Here is a 21,124-nt window from a genome sequence, read left to right as displayed (position 1 = left end):
TGAGAGTCACAGCTGAGGTGGCTGCAGGAAGAGACGTTGCCCCAGTAGCAGAGGTGGACGTTTCCCTGAGGATGGTGGTTGGAGTGGTTAAGGTCTCTGGCGGAGTGCTACTTAGCAGAGCAGTAGAGGATGTGCCAGCTGTGCTCCAAGTGACTTCTGTGGTTGTTCCCAGAGCTGGGCTGGAGTTTTCCGACTTGGTAGAGAGGCCTGTACTTTTTGCCTGAGTAGCTGAAGGTTGTGGTGGAGTGGAAGTGGGAGAAGCTGTCGTGGTAGGAACAGATGTGGCCTGGCTCTCACTGCTAGATGTTTCCACAGCTGTGGTGGAGACAGCAGCTCCTGTCTCGGTGGGTGAGGTGCTTGAGATTGTAGCTGTGGAGGCAGTTGATAGAGCGGTGGTTGGTGCAGCTGTTGTCCCAGGTGAGGAAGAAGCCGTCTCCAGAGTAGTGCTGAGAGTCACAGCTGAGGTGGCTGCAGGAAGAGACGTTGCCCCAGTAGCAGAGGTGGACGTTTCCCTGAGGATGGTGGTTGGAGTGGTTAAGGTCTCTGGTGGAGTGCTAGTTAGTGGAGCAGTAGAGGATGTGCCAGCTGTGCTCCAAGTGACTTCTGTGGTTGTTCCCAGAGCTGGGCTGGAGTTTTCCGACTTGGTAGAGAGGCCTGTACTTTTTGCCTGAGTAGCTGAAGGTTGTGGTGGAGTGGAAGTGGGAGAAGCTGTCGTGGTAGGAACAGATGTGGCCTGGCTCTCACTGCTAGATGTTTCCACAGCTGTGGTGGAGACAGCAGCTCCTGTCTCGGTGGGTGAGGTGCTTGAGATTGTAGCTGTGGAGGCAGTTGATAGAGCGGTGGTTGGTGCAGCTGTTGTCCCAGGTGAGGAAGAAGCCGTCTCCAGAGTAGTGCTGAGAGTCACAGCTGAGGTGGCTGCAGGAAGGGACCGTGCCTCAATAGCAGAGGTGGAAGTTTCCCTGAGGATGGTGGTTGGAGTGGTTAAGGTCTCTGGCGGAGTGCTACTTAGCAGAGCAGTAGAGGATGTGCCAGCTGTGCTCCAAGTGACTTCTGTGGTTGTTCCCAGAGCTGGGCTGGAGTTTTCCGACTTGGTAGAGAGGCCTGTACTTTTTGCCTGAGTAGCTGAAGGTTGTGGTGGAGTGGAAGTGGGAGAAGCTGTCGTGGTAGGAACAGATGTGGCCTGGCTCTCACTGCTAGATGTTTCCACAGCTGTGGTGGAGACAGCAGCTCCTGTCTCGGTGGGTGAGGTGCTTGAGATTGTAGCTGTGGAGGCAGTTGATAGAGCGGTGGTTGGTGCAGCTGTTGTCCCAGGTGAGGAAGAAGCCGTCTCCAGAGTAGTGCTGAGAGTCACAGCTGAGGTGGCTGCAGGAAGAGACGTTGCCCCAGTAGCAGAGGTGGACGTTTCCCTGAGGATGGTGGTTGGAGTGGTTAAGGTCTCTGGCGGAGTGCTAGGTAGCAGAGCAGTAGAGGATGTGCCAGCTGTGCTCCAAGTGACTTCTGTGGTTGTTCCCAGAGCTGGGCTGGAGTTTTCCGACTTGGTAGAGAGGCCTGTACTTTTTGCCTGAGTAGCTGAAGGTTGTGGTGGAGTGGAAGTGGGAGAAGCTGTCGTGGTAGGAACAGATGTGGCCTGGTTCTCACTGCTAGATGTTTCCACAGCTGTGGTGGAGACAGCAGCTCCTGTCTCGGTGGGTGAGGTGCTTGCGATTGTAGCTGTGGAGACAGTTGATAGAGCGGTGGTTGGTGCAGCTGTTGTCCCAGGTGAGGAAGAAGCCGTCTCCAGAGTAGTGCTGAGAGTCACAGCTGAGGTGGCTGCAGGAAGGGACGTTGCCCCAGTAGCAGAGGTGGACGTTTCCCTGAGGATGGTGGTTGGAGTGGTTAAGGTCTCTGGCGGAGTGCTACTTAGCAGAGCAGTAGAGGATGTGCCAGCTGTGCTCCAAGTGACTTCTGTGGTTGTTCCCAGAGCTGGGCTGGAGTTTTCCGACTTGGTAGAGAGGCCTGTACTTTTTGCCTGAGTAGCTGAAGGTTGTGGTGGAGTGGAAGTGGGAGAAGCTGTCGTGGTAGGAACAGATGTGGCCTGGCTCTCACTGCTAGATGTTTCCACAGCTGTGGTGGAGACAGCAGCTCCTGTCTCGGTGGGTGAGGTGCTTGAGATTGTAGCTGTGGAGGCAGTTGATAGAGCGGTGGTTGGTGCAGCTGTTGTCCCAGGTGAGGAAGAAGCCGTCTCCAGAGTAGTGCTGAGAGTCACAGCTGAGGTGGCTGCAGGAAGAGACGTTGCCCCAGTAGCAGAGGTGGACGTTTCCCTGAGGATGGTGGTTGGAGTGGTTAAGGTCTCTGGCGGAGTGCTACTTAGCAGAGCAGTAGAGGATGTGCCAGCTGTGCTCCAAGTGACTTCTGTGGTTGTTCCCAGAGCTGGGCTGGAGTTTTCCGACTTGGTAGAGAGGCCTGTACTTTTTGCCTGAGTAGCTGAAGGTTGTGGTGGAGTGGAAGTGGGAGAAGCTGTCGTGGTAGGAACAGATGTGGCCTGGCTCTCACTGCTAGATGTTTCCACAGCTGTGGTGGAGACAGCAGCTCCTGTCTCGGTGGGTGAGGTGCTTGAGATTGTAGCTGTGGAGGCAGTTGATAGAGCGGTGGTTGGTGCAGCTGTTGTCCCAGGTGAGGAAGAAGCCGTCTCCAGAGTAGTGCTGAGAGTCACAGCTGAGGTGGCTGCAGGAAGGGACCGTGCCTCAATAGCAGAGGTGGAAGTTTCCCTGAGGATGGTGGTTGGAGTGGTTAAGGTCTCTGGCGGAGTGCTACTTAGCAGAGCAGTAGAGGATGTGCCAGCTGTGCTCCAAGTGACTTCTGTGGTTGTTCCCAGAGCTGGGCTGGAGTTTTCCGACTTGGTAGAGAGGCCTGTACTTTTTGCCTGAGTAGCTGAAGGTTGTGGTGGAGTGGAAGTGGGAGAAGCTGTCGTGGTAGGAACAGATGTGGCCTGGCTCTCACTGCTAGATGTTTCCACAGCTGTGGTGGAGACAGCAGCTCCTGTCTCGGTGGGTGAGGTGCTTGAGATTGTAGCTGTGGAGGCAGTTGATAGAGCGGTGGTTGGTGCAGCTGTTGTCCCAGGTGAGGAAGAAGCCGTCTCCAGAGTAGTGCTGAGAGTCACAGCTGAGGTGGCTGCAGGAAGAGACGTTGCCCCAGTAGCAGAGGTGGACGTTTCCCTGAGGATGGTGGTTGGAGTGGTTAAGGTCTCTGGCGGAGTGCTAGGTAGCAGAGCAGTAGAGGATGTGCCAGCTGTGCTCCAAGTGACTTCTGTGGTTGTTCCCAGAGCTGGGCTGGAGTTTTCGGACTTGGTAGAGAGGCCTGTACTTTTTGCCTGAGTAGCTGAAGGTTGTGGTGGAGTGGAAGTGGGAGAAGCTGTCGTGGTAGGAACAGATGTGGCCTGGCTCTCACTGCTAGATGTTTCCACAGCTGTGGTGGAGACAGCAGCTCCTGTCTCGGTGGGTGAGGTGCTTGAGATTGTAGCTGTGGAGGCAGTTGATAGAGCGGTGGTTGGTGCAGCTGTTGTCCCAGGTGAGGAAGAAGCCGTCTCCAGAGTAGTGCTGAGAGTCACAGCTGAGGTGGCTGCAGGAAGGGACGTTGCCCCAGTAGCAGAGGTGGACGTTTCCCTGAGGATGGTGGTTGGAGTGGTTAAGGTCTCTGGTGGAGTGCTAGTTAGTGGAGCAGTAGAGGATGTGCCAGCTGTGCTCCAAGTGACTTCTGTGGTTGTTCCCAGAGCTGGGCTGGAGTTTTCCGACTTGGTAGAGAGGCCTGTACTTTTTGCCTGAGTAGCTGAAGGTTGTGGTGGAGTGGAAGTGGGAGAAGCTGTCGTGGTAGGAACAGATGTGGCCTGGCTCTCACTGCTAGATGTTTCCACAGCTGTGGTGGAGACAGCAGCTCCTGTCTCGGTGGGTGAGGTGCTTGAGATTGTAGCTGTGGAGGCAGTTGATAGAGTGGTGGTTGGTGCAGCTGTTGTCCCAGGTGAGGAAGAAGCCGTCTCCAGAGTAGTGCTGAGAGTCACAGCTGAGGTGGCTGCAGGAAGAGACGTTGCCCCAGTAGCAGAGGTGGACGTTTCCCTGAGGATGGTGGTTGGAGTGGTTAAGGTCTCTGGCGGAGTGCTACTTAGCAGAGCAGTAGAGGATGTGCCAGCTGTGCTCCAAGTGACTTCTGTGGTTGTTCCCAGAGCTGGGCTGGAGTTTTCCGACTTGGTAGAGAGACCTGTACTTTTTGCCTGAGTAGCTGAAGGTTGTGGTGGAGTGGAAGTGGGAGAAGCTGTCGTGGTAGGAACAGATGTGGCCTGGCTCTCACTGCTAGATGTTTCCACAGCTGTGGTAGAGACAGCAGCTCCTGTCTCGGTGGGTGAGGTGCTTGAGATTGTAGCTGTGGAGGCAGTTGATAGAGCGGTGGTTGGTGCAGCTGTTGTCCCAGGTGAGGAAGAAGCCGTCTCCAGAGTAGTGCTGAGAGTCACAGCTGAGGTGGCTGCAGGAAGAGACGTTGCCCCAGTAGCAGAGGTGGACGTTTCCCTGAGGATGGTGGTTGGAGTGGTTAAGGTCTCTGGCGGAGTGCTACTTAGCAGAGCAGTAGAGGATGTGCCAGCTGTGCTCCAAGTGACTTCTGTGGTTGTTCCCAGAGCTGGGCTGGAGTTTTCCGACATGGTAGAGAGGCCTGTACTTTTTGCCTGAGTAGCTGAAGGTTGTGGTGGAGTGGAAATGGGAGAAGCTGTCGTGGTAGGAACAGATGTGGCCTGGCTCTCACTGCTAGATGTTTCCACAGCTGTGGTGGAGACAGCAGCTCCTGTCTCGGTGGGTGAGGTGCTTGAGATTGTAGCTGTGGAGGCAGTTGATAGAGCGGTGGTTGGTGCAGCTGTTGTCCCAGGTGAGGAAGAAGCCGTCTCCAGAGTAGTGCTGAGAGTCACAGCTGAGGTGGCTGCAGGAAGGGACGTTGCCCCAGTAGCAGAGGTGGACGTTTCCCTGAGGATGGTGGTTGGAGTGGTTAAGGTCTCTGGCGGAGTGCTACTTAGCAGAGCAGTAGAGGATGTGCCAGCTGTGCTCCAAGTGACTTCTGTGGTTGTTCCCAGAGCTGGGCTGGAGTTTTCCGACTTGGTAGAGAGGCCTGTACTTTTTGCCTGAGTAGCTGAAGGTTGTGGTGGAGTGGAAGTGGGAGAAGCTGTCGTGGTAGGAACAGATGTGGCCTGGCTCTCACTGCTAGATGTTTCCACAGCTGTGGTGGAGACAGCAGCTCCTGTCTCGGTGGGTGAGGTGCTTGAGATTGTAGCTGTGGAGGCAGTTGATAGAGCGGTGGTTGGTGCAGCTGTTGTCCCAGGTGAGGAAGAAGCCGTCTCCAGAGTAGTGCTGAGAGTCACAGCTGAGGTGGCTGCAGGAAGAGACGTTGCCCCAGTAGCAGAGGTGGACGTTTCCCTGAGGATGGTGGTTGGAGTGGTTAAGGTCTCTGGCGGAGTGCTACTTAGCAGAGCAGTAGAGGATGTGCCAGCTGTGCTCCAAGTGACTTCTGTGGTTGTTCCCAGAGCTGGGCTGGAGTTTTCCGACTTGGTAGAGAGGCCTGTACTTTTTGCCTGAGTAGCTGAAGGTTGTGGTGGAGTGGAAGTGGGAGAAGCTGTCGTGGTAGGAACAGATGTGGCCTGGCTCTCACTGCTAGATGTTTCCACAGCTGTGGTGGAGACAGCAGCTCCTGTCTCGGTGGGTGAGGTGCTTGAGATTGTAGCTGTGGAGGCAGTTGATAGAGCGGTGGTTGGTGCAGCTGTTGTCCCAGGTGAGGAAGAAGCCGTCTCCAGAGTAGTGCTGAGAGTCACAGCTGAGGTGGCTGCAGGAAGAGACGTTGCCCCAGTAGCAGAGGTGGACGTTTCCCTGAGGATGGTGGTTGGAGTGGTTAAGGTCTCTGGCGGAGTGCTACTTAGCAGAGCAGTAGAGGATGTGCCAGCTGTGCTCCAAGTGACTTCTGTGGTTGTTCCCAGAGCTGGGCTGGAGTTTTCCGACTTGGTAGAGAGACCTGTACTTTTTGCCTGAGTAGCTGAAGGTTGTGGTGGAGTGGAAGTGGGAGAAGCTGTCGTAGTAGGAACAGATGTGGCCTGGCTCTCACTGCTAGATGTTTCCACAGCTGTGGTGGAGACAGCAGCTCCTGTCTCGGTGGGTGAGGTGCTTGAGATTGTAGCTGTGGAGGCAGTTGATAGAGCGGTGGTTGGTGCAGCTGTTGTCCCAGGTGAGGAAGAAGCCGTCTCCAGAGTAGTGCTGAGAGTCACAGCTGAGGTGGCTGCAGGAAGAGACGTTGCCCCAGTAGCAGAGGTGGACGTTTCCCTGAGGATGGTGGTTGGAGTGGTTAAGGTCTCTGGCGGAGTGCTACTTAGCAGAGCAGTAGAGGATGTGCCAGCTGTGCTCCAAGTGACTTCTGTGGTTGTTCCCAGAGCTGGGCTGGAGTTTTCCGACTTGGTAGAGAGGCCTGTACTTTTTGCCTGAGTAGCTGAAGGTTGTGGTGGAGTGGAAGTGGGAGAAGCTGTCGTGGTAGGAACAGATGTGGCCTGGCTCTCACTGCTAGATGTTTCCACAGCTGTGGTGGAGACAGCAGCTCCTGTCTCGGTGGGTGAGGTGCTTGAGATTGTAGCTGTGGAGGCAGTTGATAGAGCGGTGGTTGGTGCAGCTGTTGTCCCAGGTGAGGAAGAAGCCGTCTCCAGAGTAGTGCTGAGAGTCACAGCTGAGGTGGCTGCAGGAAGAGACGTTGCCCCAGTAGCAGAGGTGGACGTTTCCCTGAGGATGGTGGTTGGAGTGGTTAAGGTCTCTGGCGGAGTGCTACTTAGCAGAGCAGTAGAGGATGTGCCAGCTGTGCTCCAAGTGACTTCTGTGGTTGTTCCCAGAGCTGGGCTGGAGTTTTCCGACTTGGTAGAGAGACCTGTACTTTTTGCCTGAGTAGCTGAAGTTTGTGGTGGAGTGGAAGTGGGAGAAGCTGTCGTGGTAGGAACAGATGTGGCCTGGCTCTCACTGCTAGATGTTTCCACAGCTGTGGTGGAGACAGCAGCTCCTGTCTCGGTGGGTGAGGTGCTTGAGATTGTAGCTGTGGAGGCAGTTGATAGAGCGGTGGTTGGTGCAGCTGTTGTCCCAGGTGAGGAAGAAGCCGTCTCCAGAGTAGTGCTGAGAGTCACAGCTGAGGTGGCTGCAGGAAGAGACGTTGCCCCAGTAGCAGAGGTGGACGTTTCCCTGAGGATGGTGGTTGGAGTGGTTAAGGTCTCTGGCGGAGTGCTACTTAGCAGAGCAGTAGAGGATGTGCCAGCTGTGCTCCAAGTGACTTCTGTGGTTGTTCCCAGAGCTGGGCTGGAGTTTTCCGACTTGGTAGAGAGGCCTGTACTTTTTGCCTGAGTAGCTGAAGGTTGTGGTGGAGTGGAAGTGGGAGAAGCTGTCGTGGTAGGAACAGATGTGGCCTGGCTCTCACTGCTAGATGTTTCCACAGCTGTGGTGGAGACAGCAGCTCCTGTCTCGGTGGGTGAGGTGCTTGAGATTGTAGCTGTGGAGGCAGTTGATAGAGCGGTGGTTGGTGCAGCTGTTGTCCCAGGTGAGGAAGAAGCCGGCTCCAGAGTAGTGCTGAGAGTCACAGCTGAGGTGGCTGCAGGAAGAGACGTTGCCCCAGTAGCAGAGGTGGACGTTTCCCTGAGGATGGTGGTTGGAGTGGTTAAGGTCTCTGGCGGAGTGCTACTTAGCAGAGCAGTAGAGGATGTGCCAGCTGTGCTCCAAGTGACTTCTGTGGTTGTTCCCAGAGCTGGGCTGGAGTTTTCCGACTTGGTAGAGAGACCTGTACTTTTTGCCTGAGTAGCTGAAGGTTGTGGTGGAGTGGAAGTGGGAGAAGCTGTCGTGGTAGGAACAGATGTGGCCTGGCTCTCACTGCTAGATGTTTCCACAGCTGTGGTGGAGACAGCAGCTCCTGTCTCGGTGGGTGAGGTGCTTGAGATTGTAGCTGTGGAGGCAGTTGATAGAGCGGTGGTTGGTGCAGCTGTTGTCCCAGGTGAGGAAGAAGCCGTCTCCAGAGTAGTGCTGAGAGTCACAGCTGAGGTGGCTGCAGGAAGAGACGTTGCCCCAGTAGCAGAGGTGGACGTTTCCCTGAGGATGGTGGTTGGAGTGGTTAAGGTCTCTGGCGGAGTGCTACTTAGCAGAGCAGTAGAGGATGTGCCAGCTGTGCTCCAAGTGACTTCTGTGGTTGTTCCCAGAGCTGGGCTGGAGTTTTCCGACTTGGTAGAGAGACCTGTACTTTTTGCCTGAGTAGCTGAAGGTTGTGGTGGAGTGGAAGTGGGAGAAGCTGTCGTGGTAGGAACAGATGTGGCCTGGCTCTCACTGCTAGATGGTTCCACAGCTGTGGTAGAGACAGCAGCTCCTGTCTCGGTGGGTGAGGTGCTTGAGATTGTAGCTGTGGAGGCAGTTGATAGAGCGGTGGTTGGTGCAGCTGTTGTCCCAGGTGAGGAAGAAGCCGTCTCCAGAGTAGTGCTGAGAGTCACAGCTGAGGTGGCTGCAGGAAGAGACGTTGCCCCAGTAGCAGAGGTGGACGTTTCCCTGAGGATGGTGGTTGGAGTGGTTAAGGTCTCTGGCGGAGTGCTACTTAGCAGAGCAGTAGAGGATGTGCCAGCTGTGCTCCAAGTGACTTCTGTGGTTGTTCCCAGAGCTGGGCTGGAGTTTTCCGACTTGGTAGAGAGACCTGTACTTTTTGCCTGAGTAGCTGAAGGTTGTGGTGGAGTGGAAGTGGGAGAAGCTGTCGTGGTAGGAACAGATGTGGCCTGGCTCTCACTGCTAGATGTTTCCACAGCTGTGGTGGAGACAGCAGCTCCTGTCTCGGTGGGTGAGGTGCTTGAGATTGTAGCTGTGGAGGCAGTTGATAGAGCGGTGGTTGGTGCAGCTGTTGTCCCAGGTGAGGAAGAAGCCGTCTCCAGAGTAGTGCTGAGAGTCACAGCTGAGGTGGCTGCAGGAAGAGACGTTGCCCCAGTAGCAGAGGTGGACGTTTCCCTGAGGATGGTGGTTGGAGTGGTTAAGGTCTCTGGCGGAGTGCTACTTAGCAGAGCAGTAGAGGATGTGCCAGCTGTGCTCCAAGTGACTTCTGTGGTTGTTCCCAGAGCTGGGCTGGAGTTTTCCGACTTTGTAGAGAGACCTGTACTTTTTGCCTGAGTAGCTGAAGGTTGTGGTGGAGTGGAAGTGGGAGAAGCTGTCGTGGTAGGAACAGATGTGGCCTGGCTCTCACTGCTAGATGTTTCCACAGCTGTGGTAGAGACAGCAGCTCCTGTCTCGGTGGGTGAGGTGCTTGAGATTGTAGCTGTGGAGGCAGTTGATAGAGCGGTGGTTGGTGCAGCTGTTGTCCCAGGTGAGGAAGAAGCCGTCTCCAGAGTAGTGCTGAGAGTCACAGCTGAGGTGGCTGCAGGAAGAGACGTTGCCCCAGTAGCAGAGGTGGACGTTTCCCTGAGGATGGTGGTTGGAGTGGTTAAGGTCTCTGGCGGAGTGCTACTTAGCAGAGCAGTAGAGGATGTGCCAGCTGTGCTCCAAGTGACTTCTGTGGTTGTTCCCAGAGCTGGGCTGGAGTTTTCCGACTTGGTAGAGAGGCCTGTACTTTTTGCCTGAGTAGCTGAAGGTTGTGGTGGAGTGGAAATGGGAGAAGCTGTCGTGGTAGGAACAGATGTGGCCTGGCTCTCACTGCTAGATGTTTCCACAGCTGTGGTGGAGACAGCAGCTCCTGTCTTGGTGGGTGAGGTGCTTGAGATTGTAGCTGTGGAGGCAGTTGATAGAGCGGTGGTTGGTGCAGCTGTTGTCCCAGGTGAGGAAGAAGCCGTCTCCAGAGTAGTGCTGAGAGTCACAGCTGAGGTGGCTGCAGGAAGAGACGTTGCCCCAGTAGCAGAGGTGGACGTTTCCCTGAGGATGGTGGTTGGAGTGGTTAAGGTCTCTGGCGGAGTGCTACTTAGCAGAGCAGTAGAGGATGTGCCAGCTGTGCTCCAAGTGACTTCTGTGGTTGTTCCCAGAGCTGGGCTGGAGTTTTCCGACTTGGTAGAGAGGCCTGTACTTTTTGCCTGAGTAGCTGAAGGTTGTGGTGGAGTGGAAGTGGGAGAAGCTGTCGTGGTAGGAACAGATGTGGCCTGGCTCTCACTGCTAGATGTTTCCACAGCTGTGGTGGAGACAGCAGCTCCTGTCTCGGTGGGTGAGGTGCTTGAGATTGTAGCTGTGGAGGCAGTTGATAGAGCGGTGGTTGGTGCAGCTGTTGTCCCAGGTGAGGAAGAAGCCGTCTCCAGAGTAGTGCTGAGAGTCACAGCTGAGGTGGCTGCAGGAAGAGACGTTGCCCCAGTAGCAGAGGTGGACGTTTCCCTGAGGATGGTGGTTGGAGTGGTTAAGGTCTCTGGCGGAGTGCTACTTAGCAGAGCAGTAGAGGATGTGCCAGCTGTGCTCCAAGTGACTTCTGTGGTTGTTCCCAGAGCTGGGCTGGAGTTTTCCGACTTGGTAGAGAGGCCTGTACTTTTTGCCTGAGTAGCTGAAGGTTGTGGTGGAGTGGAAGTGGGAGAAGCTGTCGTGGTAGGAACAGATGTGGCCTGGCTCTCACTGCTAGATGTTTCCACAGCTGTGGTGGAGACAGCAGCTCCTGTCTCGGTGGGTGAGGTGCTTGAGATTGTAGCTGTGGAGGCAGTTGATAGAGCGGTGGTTGGTGCAGCTGTTGTCCCAGGTGAGGAAGAAGCCGTCTCCAGAGTAGTGCTGAGAGTCACAGCTGAGGTGGCTGCAGGAAGAGACGTTGCCCCAGTAGCAGAGGTGGACGTTTCCCTGAGGATGGTGGTTGGAGTGGTTAAGGTCTCTGGCGGAGTGCTACTTAGCAGAGCAGTAGAGGATGTGCCAGCTGTGCTCCAAGTGACTTCTGTGGTTGTTCCCAGAGCTGGGCTGGAGTTTTCCGACTTGGTAGAGAGACCTGTACTTTTCGCCTGAGTAGCTGAAGGTTGTGGTGGAGTGGAAGTGGGAGAAGCTGTCGTGGTAGGAACAGATGTGGCCTGGCTCTCACTGCTAGATGTTTCCACAGCTGTGGTGGAGACAGCAGCTCCTGTCTCGGTGGGTGAGGTGCTTGAGATTGTAGCTGTGGAGGCAGTTGATAGAGCGGTGGTTGGTGCAGCTGTTGTCCCAGGTGAGGAAGAAGCCGTCTCCAGAGTAGTGCTGAGAGTCACAGCTGAGGTGGCTGCAGGAAGAGACGTTGCCCCAGTAGCAGAGGTGGACGTTTCCCTGAGGATGGTGGTTGGAGTGGTTAAGGTCTCTGGCGGAGTGCTACTTAGCAGAGCAGTAGAGGATGTGCCAGCTGTGCTCCAAGTGACTTCTGTGGTTGTTCCCAGAGCTGGGCTGGAGTTTTCCGACTTGGTAGAGAGGCCTGTACTTTTTGCCTGAGTAGCTGAAGGTTGTGGTGGAGTGGAAGTGGGAGAAGCTGTCATGGTAGGAACAGATGTGGCCTGGCTCTCACTGCTAGATGTTTCCACAGCTGTGGTGGAGACAGCAGCTCCTGTCTCGGTGGGTGAGGTGCTTGAGATTGTAGCTGTGGAGGCAGTTGATAGAGCGGTGGTTGGTGCAGCTGTTGTCCCAGGTGAGGAAGAAGCCGTCTCCAGAGTAGTGCTGAGAGTCACAGCTGAGGTGGCTGCAGGAAGAGACGTTGCCCCAGTAGCAGAGGTGGACGTTTCCCTGAGGATGGTGGTTGGAGTGGTTAAGGTCTCTGGCGGAGTGCTACTTAGCAGAGCAGTAGAGGATGTGCCAGCTGTGCTCCAAGTGACTTCTGTGGTTGTTCCCAGAGCTGGGCTGGAGTTTTCGGACTTGGTAGAGAGGCCTGTACTTTTTGCCTGAGTAGCTGAAGGTTGTGGTGGAGTGGAAGTGGGAGAAGCTGTCGTGGTAGGAACAGATGTGGCCTGGCTCTCACTGCTAGATGTTTCCACAGCTGTGGTGGAGACAGCAGCTCCTGTCTCGGTGGGTGAGGTGCTTGAGATTGTAGCTGTGGAGGCAGTTGATAGAGCGGTGGTTGGTGCAGCTGTTGTCCCAGGTGAGGAAGAAGCCGTCTCCAGAGTAGTGCTGAGAGTCACAGCTGAGGTGGCTGCAGGAAGAGACGTTGCCCCAGTAGCAGAGGTGGACGTTTCCCTGAGGATGGTGGTTGGAGTGGTTAAGGTCTCTGGCGGAGTGCTACTTAGCAGAGCAGTAGAGGATGTGCCAGCTGTGCTCCAAGTGACTTCTGTGGTTGTTCCCAGAGCTGGGCTGGAGTTTTCCGACTTGGTAGAGAGACCTGTACTTTTCGCCTGAGTAGCTGAAGGTTGTGGTGGAGTGGAAGTGGGAGAAGCTGTCGTGGTAGGAACAGATGTGGCCTGGCTCTCACTGCTAGATGTTTCCACAGCTGTGGTGGAGACAGCAGCTCCTGTCTCGGTGGGTGAGGTGCTTGAGATTGTAGCTGTGGAGGCAGTTGATAGAGCGGTGGTTGGTGCAGCTGTTGTCCCAGGTGAGGAAGAAGCCGTCTCCAGAGTAGTGCTGAGAGTCACAGCTGAGGTGGCTGCAGGAAGAGACGTTGCCCCAGTAGCAGAGGTGGACGTTTCCCTGAGGATGGTGGTTGGAGTGGTTAAGGTCTCTGGCGGAGTGCTACTTAGCAGAGCAGTAGAGGATGTGCCAGCTGTGCTCCAAGTGACTTCTGTGGTTGTTCCCAGAGCTGGGCTGGAGTTTTCCGACTTGGTAGAGAGGCCTGTACTTTTTGCCTGAGTAGCTGAAGGTTGTGGTGGAGTGGAAGTGGGAGAAGCTGTCGTGGTAGGAACAGATGTGGCCTGGCTCTCACTGCTAGATGTTTCCACAGCTGTGGTGGAGACAGCAGCTCCTGTCTCGGTGGGTGAGGTGCTTGAGATTGTAGCTGTGGAGGCAGTTGATAGAGCGGTGGTTGGTGCAGCTGTTGTCCCAGGTGAGGAAGAAGCCGTCTCCAGAGTAGTGCTGAGAGTCACAGCTGAGGTGGCTGCAGGAAGAGACGTTGCCCCAGTAGCAGAGGTGGACGTTTCCCTGAGGATGGTGGTTGGAGTGGTTAAGGTCTCTGGCGGAGTGCTACTTAGCAGAGCAGTAGAGGATGTGCCAGCTGTGCTCCAAGTGACTTCTGTGGTTGTTCCCAGAGCTGGGCTGGAGTTTTCCGACTTGGTAGAGAGGCCTGTACTTTTTGCCTGAGTAGCTGAAGGTTGTGGTGGAGTGGAAGTGGGAGAAGCTGTCGTGGTAGGAACAGATGTGGCCTGGCTCTCACTGCTAGATGTTTCCACAGCTGTGGTGGAGACAGCAGCTCCTGTCTCGGTGGGTGAGGTGCTTGAGATTGTAGCTGTGGAGGCAGTTGATAGAGCGGTGGTTGGTGCAGCTGTTGTCCCAGGTGAGGAAGAAGCCGTCTCCAGAGTAGTGCTGAGAGTCACAGCTGAGGTGGCTGCAGGAAGAGACGTTGCCCCAGTAGCAGAGGTGGACGTTTCCCTGAGGATGGTGGTTGGAGTGGTTAAGGTCTCTGGCGGAGTGCTAGGTAGCAGAGCAGTAGAGGATGTGCCAGCTGTGCTCCAAGTGACTTCTGTGGTTGTTCCCAGAGCTGGGCTGGAGTTTTCCGACTTGGTAGAGAGGCCTGTACTTTTTGCCTGAGTAGCTGAAGGTTGTGGTGGAGTGGAAGTGGGAGAAGCTGTCGTGGTAGGAACAGATGTGGCCTGGCTCTCACTGCTAGATGTTTCCACAGCTGTGGTGGAGACAGCAGCTCCTGTCTCGGTGGGTGAGGTGCTTGAGATTGTAGCTGTGGAGGCAGTTGATAGAGCGGTGGTTGGTGCAGCTGTTGTCCCAGGTGAGGAAGAAGCCGTCTCCAGAGTAGTGCTGAGAGTCACAGCTGAGGTGGCTGCAGGAAGAGACGTTGCCCCAGTAGCAGAGGTGGACGTTTCCCTGAGGATGGTGGTTGGAGTGGTTAAGGTCTCTGGCGGAGTGCTACTTAGCAGAGCAGTAGAGGATGTGCCAGCTGTGCTCCAAGTGACTTCTGTGGTTGTTCCCAGAGCTGGGCTGGAGTTTTCCGACTTGGTAGAGAGGCCTGTACTTTTTGCCTGAGTAGCTGAAGGTTGTGGCGGAGTGGAAGTGGGAGAAGCTGTCGTGGTAGGAACAGATGTGGCCTGGCTCTCACTGCTAGATGTTTCCACAGCTGTGGTGGAGACAGCAGCTCCTGTGGGAGAAGTGGGAGAAGGTGTCACAGTCACAGCTTAGGTGTGTAAAGGAAGTGACCTTTCCATAGTAGTAGCCATATTGGAGGTATTTGCCAGCATAGGGAGGCCTGTATTATTTAAAGGAATGTTTATTTTTTGTTTCTTTTGTAATTCATTATTAAAAGTGTTAATTCCTTTTATGTAAGCTGATATTAATTAAGCCACTTCTGAGTGCAATGGTATTTATATATATTTCTAAGACATTTCTTGGTTTTTATTCTTCTTTAACATGTATTCACTTGTCTTGAGTGTTTTTGTTAATATTACTCTGTACGTCATTTGGGCTTTTAACTGTAAATGTTTCAGAATGCATTTCAGAAATTGAAATTTTTACTTTTGAATAGTAACTACTATAAAACTGCTTTCCATGTAGAAAGAAATCAAACTTGAAATCAAACAAATATCTTGGTTTATTTTTTGTTGTTTTTGTTTAATGCCTTCTAATTTTTAAATTCTGAGCTATTGACATGGCTAATTCCTATTTTATAGGAATTATTGTTTTAGTGATTTGGGAATTCTCTAGTCTGAGACCTGTGTCATTTTGTTGCCATTGAAAATTTCATTCTTCATATAGTGCTTTTACACAGGTAAAAAATAATAATAATAATAATAAAAATAAATTTAATTAAATGAAGTTTGTACATAAGCAGATTGTCTAGTAAACATTAACATTTCACTAATTCTTTAATAAAACAGAAAATGAAATTAACTTTGATTCCTAGAACTAAGCGTAACAATTTGTTCTGAATTTTGATAAACGAAGTCAGTTCAGTTCATCTTTTGTCAGTACCTCCCTGTTTTTATTCTTCACTACGTGGAAAACCATGTTTTCCTATCCATCATTTTCTCCTAACTGATAAAAAATTGATTAAATGTGAGTGCTAAAAAAAAATGACAAATCAATGACCACAATAATCATGCCGCTCCCAAAATTGTACTGCAAAGTTTTTTTCACTTGCAGTACAATATATTTCTGAATAAATTAAATCAACGGTATTGTTTACGTATCTATGTAGGCATAAGTACAATGTTATCTTTGCTTATAGTTTTTAGTGGTAGTCATTTCACTTTAATGGTATGTAAACCTTTACAATACTAATTGAGAATGTTTTTCTCTCAAAGTAGCAAATAAATTAAACTTACCTGAAAAGCAGCATAATGGTAGGATAATATATATAAACTTATACCAAGATAAATTTGTTGTCCAATCCATCTTTTTTCTTAAAAGACTATAGATTTCCAAATGAGTCCAAAATTCTCTCCAGTATACACTGGGCTCTTGGTATTGTGGAAATAACTCTCACAGTGAAGGGAAGAAGATGAGTCTGATGATCAAGGTGCAATGTTCTTAAACTAAAGCACCTTGCATAATGCCAATACTTTGAGGGTTTGGTGAGTGACACACCTGCTTGTACCTTACAGCCCAAGGATTTAAAAATTAGAATATGGTACTTTCCCTCTACGTAAAGTAAATAAGAAAGTTGCTGTTTGAAAAGGTCAGTGTGCATTAATCTGAGCATGAAATTATCAGGGATGAGGACTAGTTTACACCCTTAGTAAGGTCACAATCCCATATCACACATTCATCTCTTAGATATTTAAGTTCAGGGTGGATATGCAACAGAAAGGAAGTTACTTTCGATCAGTAATTTTTATGAGTTTTGCATTTCAGTTGCACAGCTTTTTTAAGGATGAGAAAATATTTCCCGTTAGTGTTTTGTGAATTTCTGTATACTGACTAGTTTGTTTGCTAAGAAAAACTGTTGGCCTCATCATTCCTTTCCTAGCTGAATCCTACAAATTTTGGGGGGCCAAGATTAGTTCTCACTGCTTTAACTGCAAGAAAACAACTCTATTCAGTCTCATTGATCCCCTAGAATATCTCTCATTGCATCTGAATGAGAGAATAGAAAAAATCAGTTCAGGAGAACACCTTTGATGCATGAAAGTAGATAGTGGCAGAATTCAGTGAATGTATGTGCTGTTATTGCTAGATGACCAGACAGTTTAGTTTTAGGAAGACAGACTACTATAGCCATGACTTTAGCCATGAACTGAGAAGATAATTAAAGCTTTTCAGCTATTTTGGACCACTGACAACAGTGAATGAGTTTAGCACAAAGCTTTGTGTCTATTTAATTATTTATCATGAGTAATCTACAAAGGGCATGAATTACAGGTGTAAATTACACCATAGACTCTATATGGCTTTGGATTCCCTCATCCCTCAATTCCCATCCTCATTCTCTTTCTTTGTTTCCCAGAATGAATGTCTCTCACTTCTTCCAAAGTTGAAATTTGTTGTCCAAGATGGACATAGGAAAAAAAAGTAATAATCTGTACTTTCCATTAGATTCCAGTTAACATTTCCCACTAAACTATATGTTCTGGTTACGGAAAATGCCAACAATCTTTTCATGCCTGTTCCCTGCTGGAGAGGCTTCAGTATCAACTCAGTTCTTAGTGTAGGAGGGTCAATCTTCAAACAACAATGCAGGCTGGGGCACAATTTTCAAATAGCAGTGCCTGTAGGCCAATAGATGTTTGTATGGTCTGAAAAGTCTCTGGCATACACTTATAATTTAATCAGCTGGTTTATAAGCAATAGTGAAACATTTTGTTTGATTGAAAAATTGTCATATTTTCTGTGTTGTAGAACTTGCTGGGTACAGTTCTGCTTTGAATATCCAAGTTTTTTTTTGTAAATGCTTGAGATAATTTATGTTTAAATGCCATTTTCACAGGTAACGTAGTAAACTGGCTAATACATTCACGACAAAACTAATATAAATTCAGTTGTTCTACTTCAAATAGTTCTTGGAAGCTTGGACTTGTTCACATAAATGCTATTTCACTATAAAATGCAATTTCCATGTGTTTATGTGATACAAAGACATTCTTAATTGGTTGTTTTGCACAGGTTGGATAACGATTAGAAGTTCCTCCCGAAGTTTCTGAAATTATGGCAACCACGTATGTCATGGTCTGAAGGACTGACGTGTGTGAGTTCTTGCCTGGTTGTGCAAGCAGTTAGGTAAGTTGAACAACTGTCCTTGACCTTTCTTCAAGTGGTAGTAAGGGAGAAACGATTTGTGATTCACAATTCACTTCTGCTCAGTTAGCTGTCTTTAATGTGATTTTTCTTTTGCTTTATCTGTATGTATCAAATGTTTTTTGTTTGTTTGTTTGTTTTAAATGGAGGAAATGTTTCCAGCATTCTAGAGTCATTTAGAGAGAAAGAGAGAGATAGTAATGAAAAGTATGGTGAAAAATAAAATCAAAGCAAATCAGCTTTGGGACTAATTCTGAAAATTCTAAAGGTGTATGGAAAAATGTATTTTAATCCTGCTTTTGCTTTAAGTACAAATATCCAGAGGTGTCTGATTATTATTTCAGTCTACCAAGCATCAAAATCCTACAAGGGAGAAGGGACAGAGATATATGCCTAGAGGCAGGCCTTACTACTACTACAAAATAAAAAGACTTTGCAGGCAAAATCCACTCATGGAAATTAATCCTGTCGTAAACATCTTTGTGATTTAAAGGCAAAGCTTGCTACACGGGATGATCTGAGTTCCCATAAAAAAAAAATAAATAATAATAATAATAAAAAAAAAAAATCATGAGATTTCTCTGGTAACATTCATACAAGGCAGCATTTTTTTATTTTTTTTTAATTTTTTTTTTTCCCACTGCAGCACCCAGTTGTTTGTACCTGCCTGGAACACCTACCTGTGTACACTCATTTTTTTTTGGAAATGTAAATGAAAGAGAAGGGAAGGTCTGACTAGTCTGGAAAGCATGAAGCACCTTCAGAAAGGCTGATGATGATCTGGTTTTTAAGCCTGCTGGTTTGACCAGGAGTGAACTTCCTTGAGAGAACTTGTGTTCTCAAACAGAAATAATTCCTGCACTTCTGCTGATGTGACAAAGAAAACCTTAGTTGGAAAACATGAGTACTTTTATAAATCGGTTGGGAAAAAAATCATAATAAATGTCATTCTTTGACTGTCCTGTGTTAATGAACACTCAATAAAGTACACTATGATTGATTTATCAGGTTTCAGCATTTTGTTTGTAACCAAATACTTCCTTCTGCTGGTATTAATGAAGAACTGCACTTTAAACACAGAGCAGGTAAGGGCTGTGAAAGGAAGCGGTTTCCTCTAGTTTCATTCTATTTTATTTTCATTTACTTCTTGTCATTAAACTGTTTCACTACTGCTGTCTGAGCAGATCTCTCAACAGCTCCTTTGCTAAGGTTGTGCCACACCTGAAGAACATCTCCAACACAGGTACTTCCTCAAAGCAGCAAGAGAACATGGCTCAAAAGGGCCCAGAAGTCCCAGGTGGCTGGGTTGTGCTTCTCTGTGCTGCATGGAGAGAATCACTGGTCTGCAGTGGCATAAAGAAAAACTCTAAAGTGTAAGCAGATGGTATACAATGACTTTTTTGTGGTTGTTTTTGTTTTAAATTTTCCTTTAGAGATCAATGGATGTGTACCAGTTTTAATAAGGGACCCTCTGGGTGCCTGTAGCAGTTTTACAGGCACAGACGGGAGCCCTGTATGATGAATATTGAAACCTTCTTTCTAGATATCTCTTCTTATGCCACAAATTAGATTTATGTTCTTATACCTGATTGGAATTTTACCTTCTGGTGTTTGTACTGAGCTGAACTGGACTGGGACAGGCTATGTGTGCAGAAATTGCAAGGACATTTTCTTTTTGGTGTGCTGAACTCTTGGGTAGAGGATACTTGCAGTCTGGGGGTAAATCACAGAATGTGGTGGAAATAACTTTTTTCTGTTTACCCAAATAATGGAAGTTGGCACAATCCCATCAATTGTTTAAAAAAATAATAATAATTTGGTGAGAGATTTTTTTTATTTTACCAGAACATGGACCTTATTGCTACCTGAACCAAGATACTTATGCTTATTTCCTTTAATATTGAGAGAGAGAAAAATAGCAAGAACAACTTCAAACTGCTGAAGTTGCAGCTTTGATCCATTTGCTCAAACTCCTTTGCAGTTATTGTCACCTACCTTATGGCTGATCAACTACTTGCAGAAACCTTACCTCTCATCACAAGGCACAGGCTGCTCAAATTTTAACTGTTTTGGACTTTTTCTCTCCTTGCCATTCCCAGAATAATATATTGTTACTACAAATTATCTCAGTTATGTTCTGCCTTAATTTTACACCTCAGCAATGTACATATATGTTTGGACAAATATTCTGCAGGAAAATTTTCCATACAATCTGCTGCTATTGGTCCTAGCTTTCATACAGTTAAGCACAGATGTACAGATTTGACATATAGATACACATACACAGTTTTCTTTTTAAAATCTTCCCCTTTCATTATAAAGCTTAAAATTCCCCTGGAGCATTGTATGAAATAACACAAGATGCATCCTACCTGCTGTGCATATGTTGAAATAAAATGCCAAGACTATGAATGTAGTTTTTACAAGGTATTGCATTGAGCGATGTTTCCATTTCATTTTGTTGCCTTGCGACTACTTGTCCAAATGAGATTGCTTCAGGCTCCTCGAAACTCTGCTACCTCTGCAAGCAAATTCCAAATGTTATGGAAGTAACTCAGGTAGTGTTGCTCTGTTAGCTGAGCAGCTGACACACCTTAAAGTCCTGCTTCATTTAAGAAGCCTGTTGTTATCTGGGCAAGGAGGCTGTGGACCCGATCTGTTGATTTATGCTTACAAAAATGCGGTTATGTTTGTGCATCCATTTAAAACTTTCATCAGGACCTGTATCACCAGCTAAGTCTTTGTATGTAAAAATAGATTTGTGGCAAGAGGGTCTGATGTTGGAGAAAAAGAAAGAAACAGAGAGAGAGAGAGAGAGAGAGAGAGAGAGAGAGAAGGAAAGAAGGAAGGAAAGAAAGAAAGAAGTAAAAAAAAAGGAAAGAAGGAAGGAAAGAAAGGGTTTCTTCAGCTGTAGTTATCAAGCTGGGAAGAGGGGAGATCTCCAAATGCAAATATTACCGTGACTGAATAAGAATATGTGGACATGTAACTGCATAGACTTTAGAAACAGAAGTAGGCTAGGACAGAGGCATGCAGGCATGCAAGGGATCTCTTGCACCCCAGCTCTCTCATTTCGTCCAGAAATGCGCAAACCCTACGATTGACAAGAGACAAGGCACACAGCCCTTCTGTTGCTGCTCCTATACTGGCACTAGAGGGATGAATTGAGATTAGTGTTCCCAAAAGCAAACTACATTGTCTCCTGATTCCTAGTGCTGCTGCTGCAGTGAATGTAATGGAGGGTAACTCTCCCTCTGCCATTGCATGTGGGTTCAGATACCCAGAGAGCTGAATAATCATCAGGTGCCAATCCTAGTAGTGGACTGGAAATGTTCAAAAACATCCTTTTGGGACTGGAATGAGATCACTGAGCTCATTTCATACCAAAGTGATACCACCCTGACCCTGACCGTGTCCTTGTTGTCCTAATAAGGCAGAGGTTCTGCAAAGGCAGATTTCTTAAACAAAGATGTGAGATTGGTTTTATCCATGTTTCTAGAAATGAAAAGTGGATCTCATAAGTTACTATTTTATTTTATTTTATTTTATTTTATTTTATTTTATTTTATTTTATTTTATTTTATTTTATTTTATTTTATTTTTTATTTGTATGGGGGTGGGGATGTTGTGTGGACGTTTTCTGCTATCGGTCCTGACTGTTTTTGGTGCATGGCTTGTGTTTGCCTCTTTGCCCTTGTTGTGTGTATACCTTGCTAAGAGAAATAAGACAGGGTCTCTTTGTGCGTTGTGTGGGCCACTAGAGGCCATCCTATACCTCACGAAGTAGCATTGCAGATGTGAATAAAAGACAACAGTAAGGAATCATAAAAGGCTAATTG

General features: G+C 49.0%; 1 long non-coding RNA gene across 1 annotated transcript in view; it reads left to right on the top strand.

Annotated features, from left to right (window-relative positions):
• Nucleotides 1-18,289, top strand: part of LOC139999758 (uncharacterized) — an 80,777-nt gene extending 62,488 nt beyond the window's left edge. Inside the window, exons 2-3 of the long non-coding RNA XR_011805268.1 lie at nucleotides 17,154-17,267; nucleotides 17,932-18,289. This is a non-coding gene — a long non-coding RNA (uncharacterized lncRNA). The remainder of the gene's footprint in view (nucleotides 1-17,153; nucleotides 17,268-17,931) is intronic.
• Nucleotides 18,290-21,124: the final 2,835 nt, after the last annotated feature.

The sequence above is a fragment of the Anas platyrhynchos genome, chromosome 29 (assembly GCF_047663525.1).
Source record: "Anas platyrhynchos isolate ZD024472 breed Pekin duck chromosome 29, IASCAAS_PekinDuck_T2T, whole genome shotgun sequence".
In the NCBI taxonomy this organism is placed as follows: domain Eukaryota; kingdom Metazoa; phylum Chordata; class Aves; order Anseriformes; family Anatidae; genus Anas; species Anas platyrhynchos.
This window is presented reverse-complemented; position numbering and strand designations above follow the sequence as displayed.